Source organism: Lolium perenne, chromosome 1 (genome assembly GCF_019359855.2).
Source record: "Lolium perenne isolate Kyuss_39 chromosome 1, Kyuss_2.0, whole genome shotgun sequence".
Classification (NCBI taxonomy): domain Eukaryota; kingdom Viridiplantae; phylum Streptophyta; class Magnoliopsida; order Poales; family Poaceae; genus Lolium; species Lolium perenne.
Window position 1 is genome coordinate 267,097,208 of NC_067244.2, and position 12,110 is coordinate 267,109,317.

The following is a 12,110-nucleotide window of genomic DNA, read 5'->3' on the forward strand; positions in this document are numbered from 1 at the left end:
AAAAAGTCTCACTGCCGTGCGCGCCTCTTTGCCGTGTGCCTTTGTGACCCTTTGCCGTGCGGCAGTTCTTTGCCGTGCGCCTCGCGCACGGCAATGACAGCTTTGACGTGCAGCAGCGGAAAGACGCACGGCAAACAAAAGGTCCACGGCAAAGCTACAACTAGGCGCTTGGCAAAGCAGCCTCGCACGGCAATCCCGCCAGATGGCGCACGGCAAAGTAACGCCACACGGCAAAGAGGCCATGAGGGCGCACGGCAAAGATGCGGTCACGGCAACGACGTCTTTGCCGTGTAGGCCAACCCTTTGCCGTGCGTGTTTGCACGGCACAGAGTACAATTTTATTTCTTTTCCTTGTTTTGTATTTATATTTATATTAATACTTATATTTGTTGTAAAATTAGTTTTTTACTTTTTGTAGACTATTTGTTAGTGTTACTTAATACAATCTGTATACCGATAAAATAAATAATCTACATCTTCATCGACCCCTCCCCCCAACATATCAGGGTTTCAGAGCAAATTAACGGGGGTTCGGTGTCTGCTAAGTGTTATCGCCCACACATATTTGGTGCAATTTATTGCAGCTTTACACCTTACACGACACTTCCAAACATATTTAGGTCTACATGCAAGTTTGGCTGGGATTCAAGTGCTCCGGAGGTCTCCCCCCCCCCAAACAGCGGTCTATATATGGGCCCCGGCGGTCTACCCCCTAGATTTCACCGCCCGAGGTTCCACCAACATATTTTTTGATAGGTTTGGTTTTGGTTACACATGGAAAACAAGGTTTGGCACCATTTGGCACATTATAGCCTCCGGTATACCCGCAAAGTGGGACACTTCAGCCTACAAGTCGAGGAATCTTCCAAGTGTTATCGCCCGAAAGAGGGGAAGCTCACACATGGGAGCTATGCCTTGCACCATTTGGTGAATCACACATTCCACCACACTTTCACACATATCCTAGGTCCACATGCAAGTTTTGGTGGCATTCCGGTGCTCCGGCGGTCGTTCCCCCGAAAATGGTCGTTCGCATGCCTCGGGGTCTACCTAGATTTCACCGCGCGCGAGGTTCAACCAACATACTTTTTGATAGGTTTGGTTTTGGTTAGTCCATATACACATGGAAAGCAAGGTTTGGCACCATTTGGCACACTATAGCCTCCGGTATACCCGCAGCGGGACACTTCAGCCTACAAGTCGAGGAATCTTCCAAGTGTTATCGCCCGAAAGAGGGGAAGCTCACACATGGGAGCTATGCCTTGCACCATTTGGTGGATCACACATTCCACCACACTTTCACACATATCCTAGGTCCACATGCAAGTTTTGGTGGCATTCCGGTGCTCCGGCGGTCGTGCCCCCCGATAACGGCCGTCATGCGTGCCTCCTGGGGTCTACCCCTAGATTTCACCGCGCGAGGTTCCACCAACATACTTTTTGATAGGTTTGGTTTTGGTTAGTCCATATACACATGGAAAGCAAGGTTTGGCACCATTTGGCACACTATAGCCTCCGGTATACCCGCAACTGGGACACTTCACCTACAAGTCGAGGAATCTTCCAAGTGTTATCGCCCGAAAGAGGGGAAGCTCACACATGGGAGCTATGCCTTGCACCATTTGGTGGATCACACATTCCACCACACTTTCACACATATCCTAGGTCCACATGCAAGTTTTGGTGGCATTCCGGTGCTCCCCCCGTCGTTCCCCCCCCCCGAAAATGGTCATCTGCGTGCCTCTGGGGTCTACCCCCCTAGATTTCACCGCGCGAGGTTCCACCAACATACTTTTTGATAGGTTTGGTTTTGGTTAGTCCATATACACATGTAAAGCAAGGTTTGGCACCAATGGGCACACTATAGCCTCCGGTATACCCGCAATGGGACACTTCACCTACAAGTCGAGGAATCTTCCAAGTGTTATCGCCCGAAAGAGGGGAAGCTCACACATGGGAGCTATGCCTTGCACCATTTGGTGGATCACACATTCCACCACACTTTCACACATATCCTAGGTCCACATGCAAGTTTTGGTGGCATTCCGGTGCTCCGGCGGTCGTCCCCCGATAACGGCCTTCATCTGCGTGCCTCGGTCCACCCCCTAGATTTCACCGCGCGAGGTTCCACCAACATACTTTTTGATAGGTTTGGTTTTGGTTAGTCCATATACACATGGAAAGCAAGGTTTGGCACCATTTGGCACACTATAGCCTCCGGTATACCCGTTGGGACACTTCAACCTACAAGTCGAGGAATCTTCCAAGTGTTATCGCCCGAAAGAGGGAAGCTCACACATGGGAGCTATGCCTTGCACCATTTGGTGGATCACACATTCCACCACACTTTCACACATATCCTAGGTCCACATGCAAGTTTTGGTGGCATTCCGGTGCTCCGGCGGTCGTTCCCCGATAACGGCTGCGTGCCTCGGGGGTCTACCCCTAGATTTCACCGCGCGAGGTTCCACCAACATACTTTTTGATAGGTTTGGTTTTGGTTAGTCCATATACACATGGAAAGCAAGGTTTGGCACCATTTGGCACACTATAGCCTCCGGTATACCCGCAGCTGGGACACTTCACCTACAAGTCGAGGAATCTTCCAAGTGTTATCGCCCGAAAGAGGGGAAGCTCACACATGGGAGCTATGCCTTGCACCATTTGGTGGATCACACATTCCACCACACTTTCACACATATCCTAGGTCCACATGCAAGTTTTGGTGGCATTCCGGTGCTCAGCGGTCGTCCCCCCCGATAACATCTGCGTGCCTCGGGGGGTCTACCCCCCTAGATTTCACCGCGCGAGGTTCCACCAACATACTTTTTGATAGGTTTGGTTTTGGTTAGTCCATATACACATGGAAAGCAAGGTTTGGCACCATTTGGCACACTATAGCCTCCGGTATACCCGCAGCGGGACCCTTCACCTACAAGTCGAGGAATCTTCCAAGTGTTATCGCCCGAAAGAGGGGAAGCTCACACATGGGAGCTATGCCTTGCACCATTTGGTGGATCACACATTCCACCACACTTTCACACATATCCTAGGTCCACATGCAAGTTTTGGTGGCATTCCGGTGCTCCGTGGTCGTTCCCCCGAAACGGCGGTCTTCGTGCCTCGGGGGGTCTACCCCCCTAGATTTCTCCGCGGGAGGTTCCACCAACATACTTTTTGGTAGGTTTAGTTTTGATTAGGCCATATACACATGGAAATCTAGGTTTGGCACACTTTGGCACATTGTAGCCACCGGTATACCCGCAGCGGGACACTTCAGCCTACAAGTCGAGGAATCTTCCAAGTGTTATCGCCTGAAAGAGAGGAATGTCACACATGGGAGCAATGCCTTGCACCATTTGGTGAATCACACCTTCCACCACACTTTCACACATATCCTAGGTCCACATGCAAGTTTTGGTGGCATTCCGGTGCTCGTGGTCGTTGCTCCCCGATAACTTGGTGTAGTCTGCTCCTGGGGTCTACCCCCCTAGATTTCACCGCGCGAGGTTCCACCAACATACTTTTTGATAGGTTTGGTTTTGGTTAGTCCATATACACATGGAAAGCAAGGTTTGGCACCATTTGGCACACTATAGCCTCCGGTATACCCGCAAGGACACTTCAGCCTACAAGTCGAGGAATCTTCCAAGTGTTATCGCCCGAAAGAGGGGAAGCTCACACATGGGAGCTATGCCTTGCACCATTTGGTGGATCACACATTCCACCACACTTTCACACATATCCTAGGTCCACATGCAAGTTTTGGTGGCATTCCGGTGCTCCGGCGGTCGTTCCCCCCCCCGAAAATGGCTGTCTGCGTGCCTCGGGGGGGTCTACCCCCCTAGATTTCACCGCGCGAGGTTCCACCAACATACTTTTTGATAGGTTTGGTTTTGGTTAGTCCATATACACATGTAAAGCAAGGTTTGGCACCATTTGGCACACTATAGCCTCCGGTATACCCGCCAGCTGGGACACTTCACCTCTACAAGTCGAGGAATCTTCCAAGTGTTATCGCCCGAAAGAGGGGAAGCTCACACATGGGAGCTATGCCTTGCACCATTTGGTGGATCACACATTCCACCACACTTTCACACATATCCTAGGTCCACATGCAAGTTTTGGTGGCATTCCGGTGCACCGCGGTCGTCCCCCCCGATAACTTGGTCGTGTCTGCGTGCCTCGGGGGGTCCACCCCCCTAGATTTCACCGCGCGAGGTTCCACCAACATACTTTTTGATAGGTTTGGTTTTGGTTAGTCCATATACACATGGAAAGCAAGGTTTGGCACCATTTTGCACACTATAGCCTCCGGTATACCCGCAATGGGACACTTCACCTACAAGTCGAGGAATCTTCCAAGTGTTATCGCCCGAAAGAGGGGAAGCTCACACATGGGAGCTATGCCTTGCACCATTTGGTGGATCACACATTCCACCACACTTTCACACATATCCTAGGTCCACATGCAAGTTTTGGTGGCATTCCGGTGCTCCGGCGGTCGTTCCCCCCCCGAAAATGGTTGTCTGCGTGCCTCGGGGGGGTCTACCCCCCTAGATTTCACCGCGCGAGGTTCCACCAACATACTTTTTGATAGGTTTGGTTTTGGTTAGTCCATATACACATGTAAAGCAAGGTTTGGCACCATTTTGCACACTATAGCCTCCGGTATACCCCCGCAGCGGGACACTTCAGCCTACAAGTCGAGGAATCTTCCAAGTGTTATCGCCCGAAAGAGGGGAAGCTCACACATGGGAGCTATGCCTTGCACCATTTGGTGGATCATACATTCCACCACACTTTCACACATATCCTAGGTCCACATGCAAGTTTTGGTGGCATTCCGGTGCTCCGGCGGTCGTGCCGCCCCCCGATAACGGCCGGTCATGCTCCTGGGGGTCTACCCCCTAGATTTCACCGCGCGAGGTTCCACCAACATACTTTTTGATAGGTTTGGTTTTGGTTAGTCCATATACACATGGAAAGCAAGGTTTGGCACCATTTGGCACACTATAGCCTCCGGTATACCCGCAGCGGGACACTTCAGCCTACAAGTCGAGGAATCTTCCAAGTGTTATCGCCCGAAAGAGGGGAAGCTCACACATGGGAGCTATGCCTTGCACCATTTGGTGGATCACACATTCCACCACACTTTCACACATATCCTAGGTCCACATGCAAGTTTTGGTGGCATTCCGGTGCTCCGGCGGTCGTTCCCCCCCGAAAACGGCGGTCTTCGTGCCTCGGGGGGTCTACCCCCCTAGATTTCTCCGCGGGAGGTTCCACCAACATACTTTTTGGTAGGTTTAGTTTTGATTAGGCCATATACACATGGAAATCTAGGTTTGGCACACTTTGGCACATTGTAGCCACCGGTATACCCGCAGCGGGACACTTCAGCCTACAAGTCGAGGAATCTTCCAAGTGTTATCGCCTGAATGAGAGTAATGTCACACATGGGAGCAATGCCTTGCACCATTTGGTGAATCACACCTTCCACCACACTTTCACACATATCCTAGGTCCACATGCAAGTTTTGGTGGCATTCGGTGCTCCGCGGTCGTTCCCCCCGATAACGGCTGTCTGCGTGCCTCGGGGGGTCTACCCCCCTAGATTTCACCGCGCGAGGTTCCACCAACATACTTTTTGATAGGTTTGGTTTTGGTTAGTCCATATACACATGGAAAGCAAGGTTTGGCACCATTTGGCACACTATAGCCTCCGGTATACCCGCAATGTGGGACACTTCAGCCTACAAGTCGAGGAATCTTCCAAGTGTTATCGCCCGAAAGAGGGGAAGCTCACACATGGGAGCTATGCCTTGCACCATTTGGTGGATCACACATTCCACCACACTTTCACACATATCCTAGGTCCACATGCAAGTTTTGGTGGCATTCCGGTGCTCCGCGGTCGTCCCCCCGATAATGGTCGTCACATGCTGCCTGGGGTCTACCCCCCTAGATTTCACCGCGCGAGGTTCCACCAACATACTTTTTGATAGGTTTGGTTTTGGTTAGTCCATATACACATGGAAAGCAAGGTTTGGCACCATTTGGCACACTATAGCCTCCGGTATACCCGCAGCGGGACACTTCAGCCTACAAGTCGAGGAATCTTCCAAGTGTTATCGCCCGAAAGAGGGGAAGCTCACACATGGGAGCTATGCCTTGCACCATTTGGTGGATCACACATTCCACCACACTTTCACACATATCCTAGGTCCACATGCAAGTTTTGGTGGCATTCCGGTGCTCCGGCGGTCGTTCCCCCCCGAAAACGGCGGTCTTCGTGCCTCGGGGGGTCTACACCCCTAGATTTCTCCGCGGGAGGTTCCACCAACATACTTTTTGGTAGGTTTAGTTTTGATTAGGCCATATACACATGGAAATCTAGGTTTGGCACACTTTGGCACATTGTAGCCACCGGTATACCCGCAGCGGGACACTTCAGCCTACAAGTCGAGGAATCTTCCAAGTGTTATCGCCTGAAAGAGAGGAATGTCACACATGGGAGCAATGCCTTGCACCATTTGGTGAATCACACCTTCCACCACACTTTCACACATATCCTAGGTCCACATGCAAGTTTTGGTGGCATTCCGGTGCTCCGGCGGTCGTTCCCCCTGAAGGAGATATGCCCTAGAGGCAATAATAAAGTGGTTATTATTTATATCTTTATGTTTATGATAAATGTTTATATATCATGCTAGAATTGTATTAACCGAAACATTAGTACATGTGTGATATGTAGACAAACAAGAAGTCCCTAGTATGCCTCTTAAACTAGCTTGTTGATTAATGGATGATTAGTTTCATAATCATGAACATTGGATGTTATTAATAACAAGGTTATGTCATTGTGTGAATGATATAATGGATACACCTAATTAAGCGTAGCATAAGATCTCGTCATTAAGTTATTTGCTATAAGCTTTCGATACATAGTTACCTAGTCCTTATGACCATGAGATCATGTAAATCACTTATACCGGAAAGGTACTTTGATTACACCAAACACCACTGCGTAAATGGGTGGCTATAAAGGTGGGATTAAGTATCCGGAAAGTATGAGTTGAGGCATATGGATCAACAGTGGGATTTGTCCATCCCGATGACGGATAGATATACTCTGGGCCCTCTCGGTGGAATGTCGTCTAATGTCTTGCAAGCATATGAAAGAGTTCATAAGAGACCACATACCACGGCATTTGAGTAAAGAGTACTTGTCAGGAGACGAGGTTGAACAAGGTATAGAGTGATACCGAAGATCAAACCTCGGACAAGTAAAATATCGTGAGACAAAGGGAATTGGTAATGTATGTGAATGGTTCATTCGATCACTAAAGTCATCGTTGAATATGTGGGAGCCATTATGGATCTCCAGATCCCGCTATTGGTTATTGGTCGGAGTAAGTACTCAACCATGTCCGCATAGTTCTCGAACCGTAGGGTGACACACTTAAAGTTGGATGTTGAAATGGTAGTTCTTGAATATGGAATGGAGTTGGAATATTTGTTCGGAGTCCCGGATGAGATCCCGGACATCACGAGGAGTTCCGGAATGGTCCGGAGAATAAGATTCATATATAGGATGTCATTTTATGTGAAATAAAATGTCGCGGAAGGTTCTATGGAAGGTTCTAGAAGGTTCTAGAAAAGTCCGGAAGAAACCACCAAGGAAGGTGGAGTCCACAAGGGACTCCACCTCCATGGCCGGCCAGCCCTAGTGGGGGTGGAGTCCCAAGTGGACTCCACCATAGGGGGCCGGCCAACCCCCACATGGGAGGTGGGAATCCCACCTTTGGGTGGGAGTCCTAGTTGGGCTAGGTTTGCCCCCTCCTATGGAAGGTTTTGGTTTCGGGTCTTATTCGAAGACTTGGACACCAACACTTGGGATCCACCTATATAATGAGGGGCCAAGGGAGGGGGCCGGCCACCCCAAAGACCATAGCTTGGCCGCCCCCCTTGAGTGGCCGGCCACCCCCTCCCAAACCCTAGCTTTGCTCCTCCACTTCATATTTCCCGCGTAGCTTAGCGAAGCTCCGCCGGACTTCTACACCGCCACCGACACCACGCCGTCGTGCTGTCGGATTCAAGAGGAGCTACTACTTCCGCTGCCCGCTGGAACGGGGAGGTGGACGTCGTCTTCATCAACAACCGAACGTGTGACCGAGTACGGAGGTGCTGCCGTTCGTGGCGCCGGAACCGATCGTGATCAAGATCTTCTACGCGCTTTTGCAAGCGGCAAGTGATCGTCTACCGCAGCAACAAGAGCCTCATCTTGTAGGCTTTGGAATCTCTTCAAGGGTGAGACTCGATACCCCCTCGTTGCTACCGTCTTCTAGATTGCATCTTGGCTTGGATTGCGTGTTCGCGGTAGGAAAATTTTTGTTTTCTATGCAACGTTTTCCTACAGTGGTATCAGAGCCGTATCTATGCATAGATGGTTGCACGAGTAGAACACAATGGTTTGTGGGCGTTGATGCTCTTGTTATCTTTAGTTTGAGTACTTTGCATCTTTGTGGCATAGTGGGATGAAGCGGCTCGGACTAACTTTACATGACCGCGTTCATGAGACTTGTTCCTCGTTTGACATGCAACTTGTATTGCATAAGAGGCTTTGCGGGTGTCTGTCTCTCCTACTATAGTGAAGATTCAATTTACTCTTCTATTGAAAACATTAGTATCAACGTTGTGGTTCATGTTCGTAGGTAGATTAGATCTCTCTCGAAAACCCTAAACCACGTAAAATATGCAAACCAAATTAGAGACGTCTAACTTGTTTTTGCAGGGTTTGGTGATGTGATATGGCCATGATATGATGATGAATATGTATGAGATGATCATTATTGTATTGTGGCAACCGGCAGGAGCCTTATGGTTGTCTTTAATTTTCATGTTGAGTAGTATTTCAAAGAAGTTGTAATAGTTGCTACATGAGGTGAACAACCATGAAGACGGCGCCATGAACCTTGACGCTACGCGACGATGATGGAGATCATGCCCGTTGATGATGGAGATCATGTCCGTGCTTTAGAGATGAAGATCAAGGCGCAAAGACAAAAGGGCCATATCATATCACATATGAACTGCATGTGATGTTAATCCTTTTATGCATCTTATTTTGCTTAGATCGCGACGGTAGCATTATAAGATGATCCCTCACATTAATATCAAGATAATAAAGTGTTCTTCCCTCGTATGCACCGTTGCATTGTTCGACGTTTTGAAGCATCTCGTGATGATCGGGTGTGATAAACTTGACATACAACGGGTGTAAGCCATGTTGCACACGCGGAATACTTGGGTTTGCTTGACGAGCCTAGCATGTACAGACATGGCCTCGGGACAATCGGAAACCGAAAGGTTGAACACGAGTCATATGGATGATATGATCAACATGTTGATGTTCACCATTGAAGCTACATCATCTCACGTGATGATCGGTTTTGGTGTAGTGGATTTGGATCGTGTACCACTTAACAACTATGAGGGATGTTGTATTAAGTGGGAGTTCATTAGTAATTAGATTAAAACATGAACTAATTATCATAAACATAGTCTGAGTAGTATTTTGAATTAATTTTGTAGTATTGGCATCCGTTTACTACTATGCGCTAGTCTTGTTATTGAGATAGAAATACCGTTAAAATCGACAAGAAACTTTACGGATTGGTACCGTATTGTTAAAGAATCAAGAATTGATTAAGTCCTATTGCAAACTTTTAGTAAACCTCACATTGTTGATTCAAAGAGCTATGGTTTCAATTAGTACCTAAAGTTATCTTGTCTCCATGAAACTTGAAAGTTCAAATATGTTTGAAAAATAAGGAGCTGAAAATTTAGTTTTCGTAAATAATCAAGGTATGAGATATATGTGATATCTAAGACCTTATTGCAAGATGATAGAATATAATTTGGTGAGACTACATAAACTCATAAGTTTTATGGGAATGTATGAAGGTTGAAGACGCAAGACGTCACAATCCTCCAGCTATTGGGGCACTAATGATATTCGCATATCCATGAAGTTATCATCCTTAGTATGCACCGTTGCTAAGACTCGTCGTTTGAAGCATCACGTGATGATCGGGTGTTATAGATTCTACGTGTGCTTACAATGGGTGCAAGCCTGATTTGCACATGCGAATAATAAGGTTAAACTTTATGAGCCTAGCATGTCTGGAGACATGGTCTCAAAAAGTTGTCATGAATTGATGGATAAAATTATGAGTGAAATTGTTCATCATAGTTACTAATATGTGAAATCTAGAACACTTGTCATATGATGATCAACTTCAAAGTAAGAACCTCAAGGTTATTGGTATTTGACCAACAAACCTAGAAGTTATTGATGTTGAAATGTTTTTCTGAATAATGAGGAAAGCTAAAAGAGAAACTGCAAAAGATATTTTGGCAACGTAAAAGAAAAAGACTAGAAAGTCTAGCTCGGGTGTATATAAATGATATACATGTTATGGTTGTATTCCTAGTTAAGTCACACAATGAAATTCTTGGGTATTAATACCATATTGGTTGGTATGAAGTGTCATACAAAACAACGCAATTCAAGAATACAATGGCCTAAGTGACTGACAAGGAATATGATAAGAATGTTCGCCGAACAAAAATAAAGTGTTATTATGTTCGTCGTTGGCATTCTATCTAGCCCTTAGAATTTATAATAAAGAGCTTAATAAATTGTTATTTTGCTCTGGTCAAATGAAAACAATGAGTTGTTCAAATTATGACATTACTCCATGTATGATGGATAAGTTATTATAAATCTTAAATGGTGAAACACACATACATAACACCGACGCTAAAAATGCCATAAGGCAAATGATTTGAATTCCACTTATTTGTGGAACCGCAATTTAGGTCATGTTAGAAAGGATCGCATGAAGTAACTCCATGCAAATGGATATTTGGAGTCATAAGATTTTTTGAATCGAATGGCACATGCAAAATCTATTCTAAAAGGTAAAGACTGAAATACCGTTCATAGGCCGAAGAGTTGAACGGGCAACTAACTTAGTGAAAACATACATAATGATATATGTGGTTCATTTGGGCATAGTTGTGTGCGGAAGATTCTTCTACTTCATGAAAACTTTCAAACAATGAATTGAGTATATATGTGGATATATTCAATAAGGAAAAGTTTGAAACATTTGAATAGGATTCAAATAAATTTCAGCATGAAGTGGAAATCATCGTAATAGAAATCAAATATCTATGATTGGATCATGGTGGAAATATTTGAATTACGAGTTTTAGCGAACATCTAAGAGAGTTATGAAATTGTTCTACAACTTACGTTTCTTGGAGTATCATAGTGATGATGAAGTATCCAAGAGATATATCCAAACTTTGTTGGATCAATGATGAGATAAAATATTGATGCCATTATATTTTTGTGGATTATGCTTTAGTGACTACCGCTTTTACACTGAATAGAGCATCATCATGATCCGTTGAAATGACACCATACAAGTTATGGCATGGGTATAAACCCTAATAGTCAACCAAAATCGGATGAATGTCTTTGTTGGTTATCCCAGAGATTTGATTGGGAATTCTTCCCACGAGACAAAGAAAAAAGTGTTTGTCAATGTTTCTTATTTCCGAGAAATTGTTTCTAGTGAAGTATTTGAGTGGGAGGACAATATATTTTGATAAGGTTTATGAACTCGAGCATAATGATCAGAGTAGCGCAGCATCGGAATTGGTTTTGAAAGCGGCCACAACGATCATGGCTCCCATGACTACAAAGTGTTTTAGCCATGGAGATCGAAGTACATATTGAACCTTGTAGGTATGGTTTACTTTGTGATCAAATAAATGATTTGTGGACAAAGGATTGATTTTGAACAATGATAAACCAACTACAAAACAAAGAAGTTATGATGGGCCACGACTCGTTAAAATGGCCATACGCCATGAAATCCAAGATAGATGAATACTTTTTGAAAGAAAATAGATCTATAAAATTGATGGACTTGGATGAAATATCCTTGAAGAAGCTTAACTTGTCGAAAAGTTGTTTACGACAAAGTTCAAAGAGTTGACTACGACAAGATTAGATCTTCCGTAGCAATGCT